This window comes from Ixodes scapularis, unplaced genomic scaffold, assembly GCF_016920785.2.
Source record: "Ixodes scapularis isolate PalLabHiFi unplaced genomic scaffold, ASM1692078v2 PGA_scaffold0__279_contigs__length_252992795, whole genome shotgun sequence".
In the NCBI taxonomy this organism is placed as follows: Eukaryota; Metazoa; Arthropoda; class Arachnida; order Ixodida; family Ixodidae; genus Ixodes; species Ixodes scapularis.
Genome location: NW_024609835.1, coordinates 20,255,752 through 20,278,781, shown reverse-complemented (window position 1 = coordinate 20,278,781; position 23,030 = coordinate 20,255,752).

Here is a 23,030-nt window from a genome sequence, read left to right as displayed (position 1 = left end):
ACTGGGCTGCCTCGGAGTACCAGTTTCCTCCTTCCCACGAGCTTTCCTTCTTCTCCCCCGCGTTTCGAGCTCATGGAATATCCGGCATCAGCTGCTTCGTCCAAATAGTCTTCTGTGTCAGTGAGAAAACAGACAATAGCGGGCGAGCGTGGCGCAGTGAGTGTGTTCTTTGTGTGTTAATTTATTCTTCGAGCATGCGCTCGGCAGGGAGTTATACCCCATTCACACGGTCAACGTAAAGGTATACCTTTAACATAGGTCCCTTTGCTATCGGCGAATTAGCCGGTGCTCTTGGGTCATGATCACACGGCACGCGCGGAAGATCATCAATTGATTGGCCGCAGAGAATAAAGGTCCCTTAGCTAAAGTACGGTCGTGTGAATGGGGTTTTAGAAAGTGTTTAACTCTTTCAACCGCTCGTTCAGGGTAATGTTGTTTATGACTAATATTAATAGGATAAAAGGTGGATCACCCACAGTAGGTTACGTTGGAATTACGCACACAAAGATACTTTGTCATCTATCCATCTAGACGCTTGGTCAACAATAGACCGATCTCACCAAGCGCTTGGCGCGTGCAGCGAATCGCTTGTTGACGCTGCCATAAATTTAGTTCACAGAAGCCAAACGGCAGTGCACGAGAGAGCTGGTGCTGCCTGATGCTCCACACGCGCAGAGCTCCAGCGAGGTTGGCGCACATGCTGAAAGACTAAAGTTACCTCGATGCATTGCGGCATCACTGGCGTAGTCAAACTGGCTGGTGAGACCGGTTTATTATCATCTAAAATTGTGAAGCTCGGCGTGTACTTTAAGTTAGGTAGAATGAGTCGATACAAAACATAATTTACAGTTTTGCTTTTGACGCCGTGAACATTTGTCGAACTGATGTTCATCGTCATATACCTTGTCGTTTGACTGGTTCGTTTGACTGGTTAGTCTGCCCTCGAGGCTTTGGCAAAATTACACCGAGTTCGATATTTTCGAAAGGGGAATACAATAGTGTGTGCTTGATTTTAATAAACAATTATCAACATTTTACACAATGTAAACGCCAACATTAAATTTAAGAATTTTTATCCCGTCTGAACGCTTCACCCATGCTCTGCCAGACGGCGCTAGCTCGCTTTCAATTTACGGTGATGCCGTAAATTAAAAGCGATTTTTTTTTTTTTTTTAACTTCGTTTTGAAAGGTCAATGAACTTGAACCTATTTGATCTAAATTCTCGAACTTCGGCAGGTTCTTCACACTGCGCGCCATCTACTAACTCTAACTTATATTATCCGATTCGGCCATTATTCGCAGACGTACTCCGAGCAGGTATTGGACCGGAGTGCCGCGTCAGAGTTTGGCGGGGACTCGGAGCCAATCACCCGCTTGACGCCCAAGAAATGGCGACCGCCAATGTTGCCTGATGAACTTTTGAAGATGGGTCGATTATGACCCGAATAAATCCTTCTGGATCTATACATTGGTAAGGTATTACGGGGGAGCAGCCCTTAGCTATCTAAATTCAGCAACAGTTTCAGGAGACCGGTAGTTGCAATTATCTTTCACTTGCTTTCTCATTATCGCTCTTTTTCCATTCGAAGTTCATTTTGTAACATAGTGCGTCTGCAAAAGAAGTGCAGATAAACTTTGAGGGAGTAGTTTGGTTATACCTGTCCAAATCACTCCCATCATTATCGCATGCAATGTCTTTTTTTGTTTGTTTTTTTCAGTCGGTAATTCTTGGTGCGGTCATTTATGTGCCAATACTCATACCCCTAACTTCTACAAGAACGCCATTGGTTCAACTTGTAGTCAGGGTCACATGATGTCTCACACCAGGTGTTTTGAGTGCCACGCCACCCGCTGTGGAGCCCCGCTGTGACAGCGAGATTATCTATTGTTATCTCGGTCGTAACGCTTTTCCGTTTAACTGTCGTATCTATCTTTCTCCCCTGGTTTGTGTTTTTAACATATTTTTCTTAGTTACTTTTTTCACAGAAAAACACCTCTTTTACGTAAAACGATCTGTTTTTATTTTTGTTTCTTACCGTAAAAAGTAAAAACCAATGAGTTCCGAGCTTCGATTCCTCCCTGTGTCTTACGGGTCGGCTTAAAATCTTCTATACCAGAAAACATGCGCTCTGAATACATATTGTGGATAATATTAAATAAGTGCGACTTTATCATTTTATGTGACAGCTCGATCAAAGTAGGCGTAAAAAACTTTAACATTAACATCATTTGATCATCAAACGAAATGAAAAGAAAACGTTTTGCTTTCTTTAACTTTGAGCGCGCATATACATTGGCACCTGCGGAAGCATGACACTGTCCAGAATTGAGCTAAGTCGATTCGCAGTATGACCTTCGACATTCTTGAGCCAATAAACCATAAACAGCAACCCGTTAAAGAACACTTTATTGTTTAAATATGTGAATTTGTTGTGGGAAGTTTGCTGTCATTCTTCGTTCCGTGTGCTGGTGACTCATTGTAGCTTTTGTAGCGATTGCATTCAAATTATAATAGTTCTTTTCTTTTCTGAGAACAAGGTACCAATACGTCCTTTCTGAATAAATTATTATTATCCGGTGCAAAACAATCATTTCTTCCTCCGTAATGCAAGGCCAACACGAAAGGAGAGTTGGACAGCACTCAGCGCATCCGCATGTCCGGGTTTGTCTCTTTCCCGTCCAAAGTACTTCAGCACGTCTTCTCGTGGCTGCTCCATAGCCATAAAACAGAACCTGTCCAAGAGAACAGGAAACCAACTGCAAGAGAGCCGTACGCCTGCGTAACACGGCGCCGTAAAACGGTTCCACCACTCTGCTCGCAAACCTTTCCTTCGCGTCACTTCCTCCTGGCGGCGCTCTCTCTCTCGCCTCGCTTCTGGTCGGAAGTGAATAGTAGAGCAGAGCCGCGCCGGTACTCATTCGCGTTTCTATTCGTGATTTAGAAACAAAAAAGCATAAACTTTTGGTTGTTTATTTTTTTTTACAGTGGACGCGCTCTTTTTTTTTTAACTTATTTGACGAAAAGCGCATAAAAACAAAGAGAAAACAAAAAAACTGTTCGTTCTAAAAAAAAAAAAGCCCCCCCCTATAAAAACTAGTGGCGACACTATTCCTTTGGCCCAATTCGTTTTTCACTGCGTGCTTTTTTTTTTTTTTGTTTCTTTGTTTCGTTTCGCGTTTTAATTCGGGTTCTTCTTTGTCAGAACCAAACCACTATAGATTCTAGTTGTATAACGATAAATATTTACGTTTTCCTCACCTCGACCTCAGGACATGCGGTTCTTGCTCAACGTGAAAGATGCACTTGAGATAAAACGAGAAGTATTCACAAAGTTTAAGACTCTGACTGCGCTAATGGCTAACGGGCAAGTAATAAACCGTTCGTTAAGCCGACCCTTCAGAGATTGGCAGGTGCAGTATATACTACTTTTACGCTGGCCATCACCAGATTCCTGAACTGTGAAAGTTACCAGCGAAGTAGAGCGTTTATCTTTCAGTTCCGTTAATGGTTACACGGCACTTGGTTGCTCTTGTCTTTATGTGAATACAAAGTAAAGTTACGTTACAACGTTTTTCTTTCTGCAACGAGTATGTGTTAAAGGGATTGTCCGGTGAAAGCCGAAAGCTCTTAAAACCTTGTAATAGTTATCTGGGAGGAGTGGTCTAGTTCACTGTACAAGCAGGGCGACTGGCCGCCGCCATGTTTCTGTTCATGTGCTTGCATGCATGGGGCACATGTCGGGGCACCATGATTGACATGGCCCCTTTCCGAAAAGCGTAGTGCACATGCGCGCAATGCTCGAGGCTCATCGGTTCGAGATTATGTGCTACGGGAATATATTCCCCATTGTGCATGTTGCACACGAGTTTCGTTTACCAAAACCTTTTCGTGGGGAAAAGTTTTTTTTTTTTCTTTTGTCTGAGCCACTATGATTCAACAAAGCCTCTCAGCCGTTTAGTCGCCTCAATAGGCAATCTAGCAATCCACTGTGATGGATGTCTGTGTGCGTTTAACCTTTACGAAACAAAAATAGTCGGGAAACTCGAAAACAAAACTGAGAGAGAATTGTTAGAGGCCTACTGCATAAGGGTAAAGGGCGAGGATAGCTGCATAAGTGCATCGTCAGTGCACTTATCTGAGACAGAGTTTGCCTTGTCTGTTGGTAGCCCTAATTTGTGTACCAATAGTGTGTTTCAAGAAACGTTCAGTTGTAAGTTAGCGCTTGGTCCACTCTCTTCTTCCTCGTATCCTCGTTTTTTAGACGATTTACGTGTTAAACATGCACCAACTAGCCCACCTATCCATTGTACTCCTCAATACACCATATGCGAAATTGTTCGAACGTCTGGCAACACTCTGTGCGCTGCCGTCTTTGTTGCGTCGAGATTCTTCCGCTGTTCGTCGATTTCGAAGCGTTGTCGGAAACAATCGAGGACTACTGCTTACCGCCATCGATTCTCATCAACCAAGCAGTCGACAGAGCCACTGTTGCTATGGTTACCAAGTGTCAGAAGATACGGACGTATTTGGAACAGAATCTGAATCACAATCACTTGACGCAGTATTCTGCAAATATTATAAAATCATCAATAAATTATTTTTTTTTATTATTTTCAGTTTGTTGTTTGAACAGTACATAACGCTCAATATCTGTTTAACTTTGTTTTTTTTTGCCTCTGGTTCGCACACAGTGACGTATGGTCGTTACAGAATCTCCAAAAAATAAATGAACTTTTAAACGCGGTTTGTAAAATTCGGGGCCAGACGGAATATTTCTCTGCAAAACTTACAGCACAATAATTTTGGGTTTTAATGAATATAATGAAATTAAGCTGAGGTCGATAAATTTTCTTTTCATCACCCCATTAAGCTGAAACAAAGTAAAGAAAAATGTGGCGGCAGGTTTACTCGCCAGCCTTCTCGACCAAATCAGATATGCGCAGCGCCTAGCTAGACTAGCTGTATAAAAACGAAGCGGTTCAAACACACGTGGCGACAATAGACCTTTCGCCGAATTACCTTACCCAAGCTTTAAAAATATTGCCGAGAATGTTGGTGCACGCGCTGCGCATGCTGGCTTTTTCAGTTCTTACTGCTCGAAAGCAAAAGTCTAAACAAATGGCACTTCGCACACGCGTTCCACGGACGAATTGTTTTAGTTATTTACTAAAAAATTAAAGCCGTTTACAACTCCCTGTAACGCTGAATTAGAGCGCAGCTCTTGAGGAGGAGGAGGAGGGAAGGATACTGAGGTTCAGGTGTTCTCGGGGGGGGGGGGGGGGGGGGGGGGTCACGTAGCCTGGGGTGCGGTCACGTGACCTTGGTGGAATCACATGACCCCCTCCTCAAGGTCAGGGGGGTCACGTGACCTGGGAGTGTCACGTGACCTCGGGGGGTCACGTGACCCCCTGAGAAATTTTTCCGCTGGATTTAGCGGGGAAATTTTTTCCGCTAGATTTAGCGGGGAAATTTACCCATAATGCACCACGCGGTTACGCCGACGGCGACGCCGCTCAAGCCGGAAACCGGCGCCTAAGAACTGCGCTCTAAAATCGTTTCTATAGGGAAGGCGAGTACGTGCAGCGGGTGTACCCATGTTTCCCAAACTTATCTTTGTTGCTTGGGTAATTTAGCGAAAGGACTTTTGCATGCATGACGCCCCGACTGGTGCCCCTTGATAAACAACGATCGCAAGCACGTGGAGCTAAAGCGTAAACGTAGCTTTGGCAACCTTGGAATGGCACGGGCTTGTACGCACGAGGAGAGACATGGCGGCGATCAGTGGCCGAATACTTGCAATCGTTTATAGGGAGTATTCACTAGCGGCCATAGCTGAGTGCACGGCTGCGGAGCGCGAGCTGACGGTACTGGACGCCATATTGAAGGGCGATGCTCAGAGCGCATGCTTAGAACGGCCTTACATTAATAGGCTGCTAAGACCGGCAATCTTGATGGTGCGGAATGCACGTTGCAAAAGAACTGCTAAAGTTCGCCGTCAGCACACGCTCAGCAGTCGCGCACAGGCCGCCAATGAATACTTTGTATAATTTGCAGCGCGCAAGAACAATTCCCACTCCGACACCCCCACCCGTAAAACGTGAATGAATAATTAAGCGCTGAGCATCAACTCAGTCTTGCATTTCGTCCTCTTGTGCAACTTTGGTCATCTAACACTTTTCGTTATTTTTGCCTTTGTAGCTCGGTAAAACACTTATTTCTAGGATTGATGGATAGATGGTAATGGCTATACCCTTTGTAACGGGCGGCAGCTTGCACCGCATAGCCTAACTGTCCGTCAACCCTTCTTTTAAAAAAAGATTTATGTTTTCTTTTCTAATACAACCTCCCGCGCCCCTTTTTAAAATGTTTACATTGCTTTCTTTTCATATGTATTTTCACCCCTTCCTAAATCTTTTCCACCAATCTTCCAACCTCCTCTTGGTTACCGCAATGCTCTCCATATCCATTAGTCCACCCGTGTCTGCAAATCCCGGCGCCCCATCCCCCCCCCCCCCCCTTCTCCAAGAGGGTGGGACGAAGCTCCGTGCACCTTAAATTTACATGTTCTATAATTTCCCTTTCGCGGTTGCATACGTCGCAAAGAGTGTCTATTTCTTGAAATTTAGCCTTATATGTTTTCGTTCGTAGCACCCCCGTTCTAGCTTCAGACAGCAATGATCTTCCCATTGAATTATCATAGAACTGTTCCTTCTATTTTTCTTTCCTTTGTGGGCTGTACTTTGTTAAAGCTGATAACGTTATATGACGGTTGCTAACGCATTTTTTGTCCAACTTCACAATGTTTGCATAGTCAATAATTTCTCGCGTGAGCTGTAAAAAACGTTTTTGCTGATAACAGTGCAGTTCTTTTAAGTCTACTAAGAATCTGCAGTCCCCGCAATGATTCATGTCCAGAAATTGCCTTTTGATGTTGTTGTGCTCTCTTAAGCGGTTATTTACACATCCTCCTGTGTGTCCTGTATACGTTTTGCCACATGAGAGGAAAATAGAATGAACCACCCCTGTGCACAGAACGAAAGGGATTTTATGCGTTTTTGTGCAACCTGTAGGGATTTGGGGTAGAATTAACTTTTTGCATAAACCTAAAAGTTTGTTGGGGGCTGAAAAGACTACATCTACATTTACACGGTGTCCCATCTTCTTGAGATTTATGATATGTTATAAATGTAAGACATAGCTGTTGACCTTTCCTTCTGTCTTGACTTTACTATTGTATATTTACCCTTCTTGATTTTGCAATTTTTAAGGAGGTTTTCAACTACAGAGGTTAATAGGTGTGTGGGTATCGCGCTTGCTGTAGGCTAGATATTTGTGCCTCGAAGCTTACTTGGGCCAATGAAAACATGAGTTGCTGATACAGTAATATAGTTATTAGAGCTGTAAATTATAAGTAGGAATAGCCAAGTCGCCCAGTCATCCACCTTGAGAACTTGCGCACTTATTTTGCAACATGCACTTCACACCATCATAATTTGTTGTGTGTTGTGTCTATGCTTCAGCCGAACGTTAGTCAGCCACAATAGGCGTCTGATGTCTCAGCTGTAGATAAGAAATTTAGTCAGCACAGCACAACCGCTAGCCTGGGGTGTTTGACGTGCACAACGCAGTAGTAAAACAAGATCGCACGCCTGTACGACGCTCATCGAGATCGAAACGGGCGGGGGTAGGTATTGAACACAGGATACCTGGGTTCTGCAGCTCGAGCTTTCGCTCAATGTGCGTGCAACCAAAGCCCCTTTCACTTCGACCTGGTGTGCGCCCCACTCGGCCATCGATTCCCCTTTTCACACCATCAAGATTGCTGGTCTTGGTAGCCAATAAATGTGAGCTACTTCTCAGCTTGCGCTGTGGGCACTATACTCAAATATGGCGCCTTGTGGATATCCCCTATAGTAAATCAATTCGCGACTTCAACTGAACAAACAGCACGTAGTGTTCTACATTCGGAACTGCCCAGCGAAGGTGTCCCGCTAATTTACTTTTGTACAATGAAATTGTCTTTCGCGTTGTGGTATAGAAGCGAAGCTGCCTTGTGAGGGCCTTAATGTGAGGGCTTGGAGTCGCGGATAGCTGGGGACATAGTTATAGGGTTGGTATAACGATATTCACTTGGACTGTTTCTAATTTTACACGAGCTTACTGTCATTTGTGGAACCGGAGTAAACTCGCACACAGTACGATTGACCAAGGAACCTCTTTGTTGCGGTGTAATTTCAAGAATAAAAACGAGCGTTTTTTTTCAATCTCTTCTTCGCAAAATATGATTCTGAATACTTCGTTTATCACACTATCCCTCAGTGATGATATCTAAATGTGACTCATAGACTGAGCCCGATCATTACGTGAGAACTCGATTTGGGCTTGCGCTAATCAATAGCTTGACAGGCACTTAGGTAGTGGCTCGTACCCAATCGCTTCAATTACGAAAATAGCCGAATCCTAACGATGTCTTGAACTCAGCGCAGGTCCCGTGCTTTGCCAACCCCAGCACGTGACTATGATAAACGTTAGCGGCGCTTGAACCACTAAATTATCTAGACTTATACCCGTGCCACAAGGACAGCTAGAGTGCCATTTACAACGAATGACATTTGAACGATCAGCCAATCAGCGCGCGACACTCCGAGCGTCCGGCGTTCCACGCGCGACAGATCGCGTGCCGACTCGTCGATCTCATGAATGTCATTCGTTGTAAATGACATTCGAGTTGCCCATGTGGCACGAGTATTAGAGTATCGGCATTTCCTTCCTCGATCTACTGGTGGGCGCCGCCATTCTGGTGCTTAATGCAGAGCAGAATCAACTGTCGATCGTCACAATCAATAAATGCGACATCCTCAGTTTCAGATAGGGTATTGGAAGCTCAGGTGATATTGTTTTGCTCTGTGGCGAACTGTTTTATCATTTCTAGAGGCTGGTAAAGCGTCTGCTGCGATTTCAGATGAAGCTTCAGATAACTGGCAATCATAATTTTAAGCACAAAGATGGCTGAAATGTCGTTATTCTAAAACCTAGTTTATTTAGTGGCTCTAGGCGGCACATAGTCGGCTCCAGGTCACATGGCCCTTTGTTCTGGCTGCGAGCCGGAGGAGAGAACGCTGCTCGTTTTTTGTTAATTTGTTTTTGCAGCTACTATTGCACAAAAAGAAAAACTAACGGGTGTTTCATGGTTTATAAACGTCAGGAATTCATTCTAAGGGGTATTTACGCAAAGTTCGAAAATCGTTGCATCGCCTCTTTAAGGAGTTCAAGCTAGAAACGTCCCGAGAAACATCGACACAGCGGGCGATGAATCCGAGTGTAGAGAGTCAAGAGGAAGCCTACTTTGGGTCTGTCTATGGGAACGGTTTTGGGCGACGGGTGTCCCGCGGCTTGTTTGCCATGCTCTTCTGAAGGTTCCCGGTCATCTGACAACCCGTGTTCAGAAGAGAGGGCGGACAAATGTCGCGTCGTCCCTGGTCGCCGCCACTGTCCAAAAGGGACAGTGGTCCGCCCACCTAGCGAGCAGCTCTTCAGAGAGTACTTTATCTTCTTTCTGTTGTCGTTTTCACGCTACTGCCTCGGAAAGATACTAGCATGTGAGAGCTCTTTCAGGTGTTGACTGACTCGTCCTCCTGGCTGGTCGCCCAAAAGACCGCCTGAAAGGGAATTTGGTCTTTGCTGTCAACTTTGTTGTCGCTTTCAAGTGTTCCGAGTATAGCGAAGAATAGATTGGTAACAGAATTGGCGTTCAGTCTGGCTTTTGCTCCTGCGTTTTTTTCTTTCTTCTGTTGCTATGCAGCAAAAAAAAAAGGGTTTGTTGTTTGAGTGAGGCACGAACTGCTGGTTAGTTTAGGTCATGATACTTTGGAGTAGGTTACGTTACGTCAGGTTAGGTTAAGTTAGATTAGGCTAGGTTAATTTGGGTAAGCTGATGTTAGGGTAGGGTAGGGTAGGGTAGGTAAGGTTAGGTTAGGGTGCTGGCGCTGTGTGTTGAAGTTATTCCGATCGACTAAGTGAATTGATATCCCACGTTATAGCACTTTCAATATTACGTGTCTTATTTCCCCATCAGTCAGTTCGGGCAATACAGGGAGCGGAGACGGCGTGTGTTCTCGTAAAATCCATTAACAAAGGCAATCGACAGTAGTCCTGGGAGTAGCAGACTTCGTTTGGCTAAGTGACATCGTCCTGAAGAAGCTTAAGGTTTCGCGATTCATCGTGTACCACTCCGAAGTTTTCATCGGGTTTCTTTCTAAGCCAGGTTTTCAATATATTGTGTCGTTTATGTACCCTTTCCACGCAGATGACTTAAGGCGCATTGTCTCATCGCCAGGGAAGTGAATTTCATCGAAAAGCATTCAAGATAATCAATTATTGCATTCTTTTTAATCGCCTACTAACAAAAGTAGACCCTTTTATAGGGCTGTCATCACTTTCTGGCAGTAAAAACCAAAACTGAGATTTTAATAATTGGCAAGATGACTGCTCCTCCTGGGCTCCCTGTTTTCGAACTACAAACTCACGAACATCTGTCCTCTCGTACCTAAATATCATTGTCAAAGTAAAATCACCTCGAAGTAACAAATATAAAATTTCACAAGATATTGAGGAAAGTACTGTTTGAAATGGGAGCAGTGTAAGTGCACAACGCTGCGTTTTCTTGTTGTTCACTTTCTATATCTGAAGAAATAAATATTTTCAGATCCACAGGACATATCAGTGACATCACAGGTTATGTTATGACGTGTAGGTTATATAGTGCCACGGCCGGTTACAACACCTGAAGAGGGAGCTACTTACCTTCTATATTACTTCTGCGCACGCACAGCCAAACGCCAATGAAGGCAACGAAGTTCGTTGGATTGTGAGTTTCTGCAGCAGATCACATGCTGAAGCAGACCATTTCTTGCATCTTTGCCTCAGAAATACTTTTTATGCGTCTCGTTTTGTCATCTTCTTTACAGCCACCATCTTTCCATTAAAATTCCGTCCAAATAAGAAATAAAATTACTTCGGTAAATTGTGGCGTCCCTTATGGATGCCAGCAATTAAGTTTCCAAAATGTAGAAAAAAAATTGGGGTGTGAGTATGTTTATAAAGCCTAGAACTTAGTCTGCCTCAACGGGTGACTTGCCTCGCTGCTGTAAATGAGCAATTTGGCCAGCGCAGTACAAACCTCTAGCTTGGTGTCTTTGACGTGCTCCACGCAGTAGTGCTGCACGACCACACGCCGGTACGATGCTCATCCAGCAAAGCGTAGAAATTGATCAACGGAAGGTTTCTGATTAATACGAAAAATAATGAAAATCGGAGAACATCACTATTTATTTTCGTAAAAGAGATCTCTGCCACACAAAGAGAAAGAAAGAAAAATTCACCAAACGCAGTAGTACGTTGTAAACAATTTTTATGACACTCGTTTCACCCGTGTAATTTTGTAATCCTTGACTTAGCCTCTACTCATATTGTAAATCAAAATAACTGCGGTTATCTTGTTACTGGCCAAATGTCGTATCACATTTACAATTAGTTATACCCATGTTGAGATTCAATTTCTGAAAACAAAAATGTTGATAGCTGCTTTTAGTTCCTTAAAATGACCCGTATTGCAGAGGCAGGAGTGTTGAACCGGAATACTTTTCACTCCGCCCAGTCGAGTATCTCATTTCGATGTTTAAGGATACTTCGTCTGATGCTCGCTGGTCCAAGTCGGCTACTGCTTACAGCGTTTATGATGCGGAATTGCACTCCTAAACACACGCTAACTTGGATTTCGCGTGCGTTTTTGGCGTGGCACTGCTCTACTTTAAAAGAACACTGATGTTCCCGGGGCGATATTTTAACGCTTGAATTGGTGTTTCAATAGGGCATATAAAATATAATACAGTAGGTTTCCCCGAAAAAAAAATATAGGCTAATATTTACTTCACGACACAAATTCTGAGTAAGGATGGACCTCAAAAGATTCTTAAATTTTGGCACGAACCTTGAGCAGATGCATAATTTGTTATTGTACTGAACCCTTTGAGCGCTGTTTTGTTTCCTCGCATGACGTAAAATTGATATCCGATACACCCTAGAATGATCTGTGAAGAATATTTACTTCTAAAAGTCACTATTTTATGAGTAAAAAGTTACTTGACGTCTGCATGCATTTAACCTAAAGCATATTTCTGCTGCTGTACTTTTCGGGACAGTACTATGGAATAGCATCTCGATAATCGCGCCCTGAGGTTTCTCTTTTCACCGGTCTTACTCTGCCTTTGTTTATTCGGCACTTTAAATTTCTTTTGAAATTGTGCAATACCGAGTTATTTAGTATTTTTTAGATCTCAGTGGAGTTCGCCATAAGGTGAGAAAATAAACGAAATAAATTCGGCATCATATAACAACGATGGAGCATACCGCAACAGAAGTCGCCTGAACAAGAAAAAAAAATAGTTACATACCATCAAAAAGTCCCACCATAAGAAAAACACTGTTTTTTATCGCTGGCTCACACATTACGCTACACGCAGAAACAAAACAATAATAGACAGCCCAGGTGGAAGGGATAGGGTTGCAAACCCAAACTGAAACACAGGAAAACGCGCGTGAGTGTTTAGAAGTTTTGTAAATTGTTTTTTTAATTGACATTCACGGCTTCATCTTAAGACCGCCAGGCGCTGTCTATGTCTAATTTGTGGAGAAGGTTGGCCAGTGAACCTTCCGCCAAAACTTTGTCTTCAAGCCACCAGGTGCCGTCGATTTCTCTTTTGTCGCGAATACTTGGGCGCAGCACCCAAACTGTAAAAAAACACCGAAAAGAAAACCAATATTTTTAAAATGCCTGGACATAGGCTACAAAAAAATGACAATAGAAAAATAATATCTACCCTATGTCTACAATGTTTGATTTGTTTTTATGGAAATGTGATTACGAAACGTGCTTTAAGTTTTCAGCACGTCGACCAGAAATAAAAGCACATTTTGAACTTGCTCGAATTAATCTCATAAAAAATATTTCGCAGTTTTTTTTTTCTTTTGGAATAAGTTCTTTTTTGTAAATAGGTGTCCTATCCAGATATATATAAAATATATTTTTCGAGCTTACATTTCTTATTACCATTAAACGCCCAAAACAATTTTTTGTGAAAAAAAAAATTCTTTGCGCTTTCAGATCTCGCTTTCCTCAAAATTTCCCAATCAATCTTGGAATGAATAATGAGGCCGTTTGTTTTTGTACAGTAATGAGATTTCAAAATCACAATTGTCGATTATCGCGCAAAGTACCAAACATGCTTTATTGAGTTGTTTACTAAATATGTACACCACCATAGCAGTTCTGCGAATTGTTACATGTGAAATTTCGTAAAACAGTTGAGGCTAGCCTGAAGCAAAGGTTGACAGAACATTTTGAGCATGTTACTTTGGTCATGTCTTTCCAGGTGGGGAAACTTGCACCTTCCTTTTTCCCCTAATAATAGCCGGTGAGAGGTGCTATCCGGGCGCACATATTTTGCTGGCAGGGATGTGGCCGGCCCACGCTTCAATTTTTCGTGTTGTAGATTCCACACTTCTTTCAGGGATGTTCTTCCTAATGTGCTCTTCCCAGACTTGTGGATTCTGCCTGAAAGCGGAATTATAAGAAGCTATATCAATGGAGTAGGAAGTATAACTCACTTTTTCAGGGTGTATGTGATCTCTGTCTTGAACTCTTACAAGTTTAAAACATTCTTCTGAAGCAGGAGGTTTTTTCTTCTTTTTTTTTTACAATCAAGTTTATAAACGAACCAAGTGGTCACAATAACCAGGTCAATGATGCGAAAACATATTTTTATATACCACTTTCTTGACGTCAGTAGGAACCTTGAGGCTACTGTCATCTTGTCGACAAGGTCGATCCCTCTCATAAACTTGTTATATATTCCTACACAGGCTGGGGAGGGCACTTAAACATATTCCTTGGTTTTTTTTTTATCGTACCATTAAGGTTCTCCTCAGGTTCAACGGAGATGTACAGTGCTCGTCAAACTTATACGGAATACTTGTGGAATATTAAATGAAGAAAAATGATAAAATATGAGAGAACTGCGTATATTTATGTGATCTGAAGATATGCTACAGATATAGTGGGACTCAAAGAGAAATAGCTTGGGGCTAGCGCCAGCTATGCGCGCACACATAGAAAAAAATAAATAGAACCAGCCAATAGTATCAAACCACTTGATGGCATAAAACGCAACACCGTTTTTTGGTGCTATTTGGAAGTTGAAAGACCCCCTTCTATTTTTTTGCGTCTCCTTTTCGTCCTTCAAAACGCAACCAGGATGACGATTCTGATGTAATGTCCCCAGCGCTGAAATTTTGTTTTCGGCCAGCTTGGAGAAGAGTTGCACACTCGTGAAACAATTATCACAGTAGAATTAATAGTGCCAGCTGTAGGGCGCAATTATTCACCAGTTGCAGGACAATATTTTCACTGTCTCTATTTTCCTCGTGGCCACTAGCGGCAGGTATTCTTCCAGTGTACACGTCAAAGTTGCCTTGCAAAACGGGACGAATACGCGGAAGCAATCTGCTTTCCGCAGAGCCACTTCGCTCGTAGCGCCCTCTATTCGTTCCACAAGCGGCGGCTCCGAAAGAACGTTTCAGTCGTCTCACTCAGTCGTTTCTAGTACACCCTACTAGTTTTGCCATAGTTTACCGTTCAGCCATCTTGAAATCCTTAGTTATGCGAGAAAGTCACTTCTCGCGCGTGTGGAAGTCATGTTTCGTCGATTGTGGCCAGTCACGTGACTGCATTCGGCGAATAGCGGCGGCGCGCGTTCCGCCACCCATGGAAAACAGGAAATGAGAAGAAGGCAAAAGGGCAGAGGAACCCACGCCGGGGCGCGTGCAACGTGGGTGAAGTAACCACATCGGTAACTTCCCTGCACGGCATAGGATTTTTCGCTCCTGACGTGATCGATCGCGGCAAATGGCGGAGCGGCAGCACGCGGAAAACACACGCGCCACTCTGGCTCTCGTAGGAAGCCTATCGACCGACACCCTGTTTACAAACAAGCCCGCGTTTGCCCCCACCAGGTGTGGGCACTGCGCGTGCGCAGAAACCTAATTCGTGAGGAGTGAACCGTCTGTGCATGAGCAGTGCCGTCGGCAAACGCTACCGCAGCTTCGTGACGCCAGGGCCGCGTGTTGGTCTATACAGGAACTCTGCACGGACTCACTCAGCACTCCCACCCACGGCCGGACAGGATACGCTCTCGGTGTCTGACAAAGAGGCCCTCGAATCCAATCTGGTCGTTTACAATGCCTAATTTAGCGAGCACGATCACGGCATGGCGCCACTGCGTAGAGCCAGAAAACTGGTGTTTAGCAGACGAGTTTTTGATTTCACCGAAGCGCAAACTTCTTAATATATTTCGTAACGCAAATGTGCAGAGCAAAGCTATTAGCAAGTGGTAACAGTAGTCTGCTGGAATGCGCTTCATAGTGACATCGTCACCGACACCAATCCTGAACGTTTTCGTGTTGTCGTTGCCGACCATTTGGGAATTAAGTGATTACGCTGTTTTATGTTTTTGGTTATGCTTTAATGTGCAGTTGTTGCACTTATATGCAAGAGTTTCCTCAAAATGTCCTATATCCACTGACTATGCGTTTGGTTTTTGTATGTTTTATACTTTGACACTTGTGCTTTATTGTAAAATTAAAAAAATAGTGAATTTCTCCTTCTTAGTCACCTGGTCTTTGTGTGCTGTGCTTGAAGGTGCTGTTGTTGCTCTTATTTGCAAAAAAAAAAAATTCTTCAAATGTTATATTTCTTTTTAATATGCATTTGGACTTTGCGTGTGTTATACATTATGTGCAGTTGTTCATATTCGTAAAATCTCAAAATGTTATAATTCTTAGCCCCCCTTCCCCCCTTGCGCAATGTCCTTTACAAGAGGACGTGTAAGGTATTTAAGTAAATAAATAAAGGAATAAATAAATACACTTTACACTGCAATGCGGTACTACAATTTCTATTTATCCTTTCGTTTAATATCTGGGACGCTTGAAAAAGGAAGCTGGATGATTTGAATTTTTTTCTAAAAATTTGGGTTCTATATAAAAGAAGAGTGAACGCAAAACCGAAAAATGTAATCCCAGATAACTTTTTTTTTTTTCTTACCACAACCATTTTGGTTGCAATAGGTTCAGTAGTTGCTGAGAATAGGTACTAAAACGTTGCCATAGGAAATTCATGAGGTGTTCTACTGTGATCTCGACTAAACGACTAAATTGCTTATCTACATGGCCAAATTGCTCATCTACAGCTGAGACACCAGATTGCCCTTGAGGCAGGCTAACTTCCGGCTGTATAAACATACACACAACAATTTGTTTTTTTCTGAACAGCTGCTGCGCACACGCTCTTCAGAGACAAGAAAAGCGGTGCCGTCGCCAGAACGAAACCCAGGACCATACTTATAAATTTCGTGAACCTTACGCAGATGACGTTTAGAGACTCCCGTAAAATGGTGCCGCGAATTTCGTTAGACGCTCTCCGGATTTTTACTCCCAGTGTCAGCGGACGAAGCGCTGAGGTTATATACGGCCGCCACCACAAAAGCTCGGCTGTCCTCGTTGGCCCACAGCACGCCCGGCGTCCTCTGGATTATCACGCGCGCGGCGGAGCTCAGAATTTTGTCACTCTGCCGTTTTGCCCGTTTCACCCTAAAACGCAGCGCAGGCGGACGCTACGAGCTATCCCAGCCAATCCGGGGCTGAGACGGAACCACGTGACGCTTTCGGGTCCGGCCAGTACGATTTAGAAGACGAGGCCTCGAGCATGACGTTGCCGTTAGTGGATGCCCGACCCGCCCCAAGCAGTCAACACGCTGAAGTTCGACGACTCGAAGCTCACCAAATATAGGCGGCCTTACGTGGACTCACTAGTGATGACATTTGAGGGGGAGGGGCGAAGGCCTAGTCTTTTGTGAGATATTGGTTCGGGCCTTCGACCCGCGGAGCTTGACGTCATGGGGAGCGTTCAGACCCCCGATTGGCCGTGATGGCTCGTAGCCTCGGCTGCGCTCCACTTTAAGTTGAAACGGAGCATAGTTTTTGCTTCCGTTCCAATGCAGCACGAGATCCTTTGGTTCCTTCTAAATTATGCGTGGGGAGGCTTCTCTGCGCGTGAAAGCTTTATCTGAGAAACGATGTTCCCCGTCGTTAGCGCCGCCGTGTGTGATTGTGTATTCATTAGGCGCCTTAATTGCGCGCAAATCTTCTTCTCCGCTCTTTCTAATGCGCGTTCCGGACTCTAGTGCGCAGGTATTAGTCCAACGTGTTTGCCCGCCGCTTTCTGGGGGAGACGATGTCCTCGTCGTCGTAGCACTAAGTGCAGATAAATGTGGTCTTCTGTAAGCGTATCGGTCTAAATACACGCGGAGAGCACAAAGGCCGCCGCTGGTGTTCGTCATATAGAATGAAAGCGTGGACGTCGCGGTTTCTTTCTAAACTTACGCGAACTTTTAAGCGTTGGTGGCAAAGCTCAAGAGAAATGGTAAACGTTCGCTATGGACGTGGTGCGGGCGTTTCGGTGGCGAAGAGTTTAATGTGTGGCCGGAGATCTGAATCCCGACTTCCGTAAAATGGACAGCTCCGTTAGTGCCCGGGCCTTCATGGTCTGGTCAAATCTGCCTGAATATAAATGAAAGATGCATTTAGTGCATTCTTTACAATTCGCGATATGTTTTGCTGTTTTGGCAAAGTGATTTTTACGACCGACAAACTTTTATAATGCACGCTAGATGGTGCAAACTTACAATGACGTAAATAAACCTAGTGTAGAGTTCCGAAACAAAAAAAAACAAAAAAACTTAGGAGTGGAAAAGAAAGAATGCTTCATAATTTTCTGTCATGTCTAATATGTTTCTTATATTATATTATATATAGATATTTTTTTTATTCATAGTTACCGTGTTTGTTATGCGTCACTTAATCAACAAGTAGTTAAACCACTCGAACTCGTTTCAATTGAACAAAGAGAGTAGTAGTTGTTACTTAGGTAAAAAACTTCAGTAACGGTTAAGAAGGAACACCTTATTTTTGTCAAGTGACTTTCAAGTTCGATACGCACCACCGTGTAAATAAAGATGAAGATCACATTCTTTCAAAATGTTTTTTTTTTTATATTGCGATTCAAACCACTTTAGATTTACAGCAATTATATCCGTCAAAGCGTACCCGAGCAAATAACCACGAATATTGTATATATGTTTAGCGTTCGTTTATCATTTGAATTTTTCATGTGTCACTATTTTGTACTAAAATCAAAGAATCAGCAAGGAAGCAGACTTTCGGTCATAATGAACAGGAACACAAGCCGATGCTATTGTGAGCAAATTGGATCGCTGAGCTTTCTTCTTGCCATTGCTTTGTTCGTCACCCGCATTGCGTTTATTGCAGGCAAATCAAAACCTAGAAACAAGAAAGGTGTACAAGGAGAATGAGAAACGAATGTATTGCAAAAGTGTTGGTAACTTGCCCTAAGTTGCCAAAACATCGTGCGTGCACGATCGCAGGCGTACACGGGCTGGCAGGAAGACAGGAAGAAAAGGAAAGAGATAGAATAAAAGAGAAAGGGGGCCATCAGAAAGTGACGGACAGACAGAAAGATACATACAGACAGGCGGACATAGACAGCACTTGCTCCTTTCTTTGAAACGTGCTGGATATGGCTGACGTCAGTTAAGACGAGGGGGATCGGTGGATGAGTGGGCTAGCGCACAGCAGCTCGGAGCACATGGAGCAAAAGATCGCGCTACAGAACCCAGGGATCCTGAGTTCAATCAAGATCAATCACCCCACCCCCGTCCCGTTTCGATGTGGATAAGCATCGTACGAGCGAGCGGTTGCGCATCACTACTGCGTGGTGCACGTTAAAGTCCCCAGGCTAGAGGTTTTACAGCCATGGCTAAATTTCCCACTCACAGCTAAGACACCATACGGCCATTGGGGCTGAAACACTTCGGCTGTGAAATTCTAAAGCCGCGGTAGCACTGCAAATACATCATGCAAAATACAGTCTGCAGGTTCCGGAGGACCAACGTCGTACCTGCGGACACGTGTTCACGTGACCTAGACTTGCAACGCTGCCAAGTGGTTACTTCGCTAGCCAAGAGCCTGTAACCAGTTACAAGCAATGTGTTCCGTCTAACGTGTTACGAACAAGTATGTAAGGCATACCTTCGCCAGGTGTAGTCACTGGCAGGGTGAGAACAGCAAAGCGTGTCTTCTTGCACGTCCAACCTTCAGTACGCGCTCGTTGCCTTTCACCGTGCTTTGGTTAAGTTTGTATGCTCGAGGCTCGCGAGTCACCAAAGTATTATCGAAATTAGGGGGTGTAGTATTTCCTTTTCAATTTATAACAGGGACCTCACGCTGGAGGAGCTGGAACACTTCCTTGCCGTTCTCATTCTTCCAATCGGCCGGTGCGATGCTTAGCTTTCGGGCGTATGGCGCTTGCTTTGCTATTGTGCGGGAGGTCGAACTATAGGGGGCGCTTTATCTAGCGTGTCGTCCCCACAGCCCGGTGTTTACTAACACATTATAACAAAGAAATTGAACCTCGCTCAGCATGTTCTGGGCACAAGCGCTTCGCTTTGAGCGGTGCTTTGGTCGCACGTGGAGCGGCCTTCGAATCGCCATCTTCAATTTCTCTCATCAAACAAGAACCAAAAAAAATCGGCTTGTTCCCACTACTGAAGCGAACCCCTAGAGGCGTGACTGTTCGATCTACTCCGCAATACTCTGTTGCAACAATTTTTGTACTTTTCGCAAATGCCGCTTAGAACGGATCCCTGACGTAAATCCCCTATAAAACACGCGTTCGTTTTTCCCCCCATAAAACAGAGGTACAAAAAACAAATAAAGAAAAACGAGCAGCGTTCACCCCCTGAACTCGCAGCCAGAACAAGCGGCCACGTGATCTGGAGCCTATATATGCCGCCGATGTTGTTCATAGCCACGCGATGGTGTTGGCAAAGCACGGGACACGCGCTGAGTTCCTAACATTGTTATGGCTCGGCTATTGTCGTTGCAGCGATTGGACACGAGCCACTACCCGAATGCTTCTGGAGCTAGTAATTATCACGAGCCCAAATAGAGTGCCCGGCCACGCAATGCTCGGGTTCAATCTATGAACAGCATTCCAATATCGTCATTGGGGTGTACTGCGATCCCCACGTTATGTCATCAAATTTTGCAAAGGAAAGATTGAATGAAAATGATCGCTTTTGTCCTTGAAATTACACCGTAACAAAGGAGCTTCTTGACCAGTGTCTTTGCGCGCGAGTATCCTTGAGTCCCACTCGTTCCACTAAGGTCGTGTAAAATGAAAAAACATTACAATTGAATATTTTTGCACCGTTTCTTTAAACTAAGACTGCAGCCAATGCCACAAGCACGAGAGCAAGAGTCGCTGCTTTGGAAAGTTGTTCCACAAAGCGAGCACTTCGGTTAGAAATGCGCTTCAAATGTAGGAGCATGGGTTAGCTCCTTTTGTAGGTTCAGCTGCAGTCTCAGTCTAATGGCATACGGAGTACACATCTTTGCAAGTGCGACCTCGGCTTAACCTCGAACCGCGCCCCGAGGTGCGGCGGACCTACTCTCCAGCCAGGACGTTAGCTGTTTGTCGCACAAAGTTGCCAAGGGTCTCTTGCTGAAGCATACATCACTGAGCGCAGAAATAAATTTCAAAACAAAATATTTATAAAGCATACAGGTGTTGTTTTCGTCCGCGAAGGAGCGGAAACAATAAAATAAAACACCTAAACCGGTAACAAATCGAAATATTACAATTCGGCGTGGTTGCCTTCTCCTGCTTTGCGAAACAGTAAGTGTGTCGCTAACGCTGGCCGTCGGCGATACAGCAGATGCCGCCATTATGTCATTGTGCACCCCACTCACATGCCCCTGGCGCACCCCAGCATGGCGAAAACGTCACGCAGTGCCAGCATCGCTCAAGATGGCAGCGCACAGGAGCCTTTCTTGCAAACGCGTATAGCGTATAGCTTTTTGAAACCACGAACACGCGCGTGGTTTGCTGTGGTGATCGTACGTTGGGCTGCAAATTTGTAACCATTGAAATGGTTTATAGCTCGTTGGCCCCTTCTGGACCCCAGACGCTCGGTTTGGACCGAACCCTAGGTGCGCCGATCGAGGAGACGCTACGTCCGCTCCCGGCAATCTACGCCGTATATCTGCGTAATTAATGAGGCAGCGGGCCATGTGACCCGCTTATTATGGGTACGCAGCAAGGACTACGGGCAGCGAGATTTTTCTGACCTCTGTGATGAACGATGGCCACGCGAACGAGGCCGATGCATGATTAATCCGAACGCTCTTTCAAGGACCGCCCCGGACGCGCTGATCTGATTAAGTGTGCGTGTGATTGTTTTCAGGGACGGGGGAGGTCCCAATGTCGCTCGCTGACAAATGAGGCTCCATCGATCCAATGCCCGTAGGCGTCAGACATGTACCAAACACCGTACCCAAAGCCAAGCGAAATAAAGATCCGCCTTCTTCTTTTCTATACCCAGTGCGGAGAGCGTGTACCATTGAAATTCACGGAATAAGTCGATAGCTATACTCGTCGTCATATCAAGGTGTTTCGCGCATTTTTCGTACGCTTCGCGCACTAGTTATTTTAAGGTTTGCTTGTCAAAGGAACAAACTATTGTTTGGCATTTGAAACGTCTTCATAAAATATTATAAAGATGACATCAGACGCGCCTCCGTACATCTTAATTGCAGAGAAAAATAAAGAGAAATACTAATGTTCCCTGAGGAATCTGACTTTTTAGAGCGCAGTTCTTTGTCGCCCGTTTCCGGGTGGAGCGGCGTCGGCGTTCACAAATTCCCCGCTAAGTTTATCGGGGAAACTGAGTTGGGGTGCTAAGGTCATGCGACGTCAATATCCCCGTTAAATTTATCGGGGAAATGTTGGGAAAATTTTTCCTACAAAATTAGCGGAAACAATTTCGCTATATTTCCCGCTAAATATAGCGAGGAAACTTAAGCCATGAAATTTAGTGGGGAAATTATCGCTATATTTAGAGGAAATTTAGCGAAATTTTCCCATTAAATGGGAGGCAAGGAAGAGAGGAAAAGGGGAGGGTACAGAGGGAGAGGAGAGGGCATGCCTTCCCCTACGTACCCTCCCCTCCTCCTACTCAAGAGCTGCGCTTTAATTTCGCATTACAGAAAATTGTAAACGTTTTTCTTTTTTTTTTCTTTTTTTACTACGGTTCGTGAGCTGAATATTAGTATAGACACATGAGTTTTCCGAAACGAGTAACGGGTGGAATCACTACGCTAAACAAGCTCATTTTTTTTTGACAAGATCGCGGGGGGATAGGTCAAAAGGCAGATAAAAATTAGTGGTGAGGGCCATTCAATCCACATTATGTGTACTAACTCTTTTAATAAACTTTAGACGCCCAGCAATTTGCTGGAGAAATGCAAGCACGCGGTGTAAGTCTATAGTGAAAAGAAACAAGGAATGAACCTGAATCCTTTAAAGGAAGAAACACAAACGAAAACTTGTTCTGCGTAATCTACGCTTCCATTTCGCAGACTTTGCACGCGTAGAGAAGTGCTGCTGACATAAGGCGTACGCGTAGTGGAGAGGCCTCCGGCGGATTCGGGTTGATAGCAGATGATCTCGCAAAAAAGAACTCAAATCGACGCTCCCTCGATGCGGCATACGCCATGTATCGGCAGCACTTCTCTCTACGCGTTCCACATCTGCGAACAGCGCACATACATTTCCCAGAAGAGTTCTTTTTTTTTTTGAACGAGGTAAGTTTATTTTTTTTTCTTCTTTTTTTCACTCTATACTTCCACCACCTGCTTTTACTTCTGTTGTAATTTGCAACGCTATACGCTGTAAAACCGATTTTTTCGGGCCGTCTAATTTGCCTCGGATGCGTTAGTTCACGGGCTATATTCTATGGCATCGGCAGGTAACGGTAAAAACAAGTATACACAAAA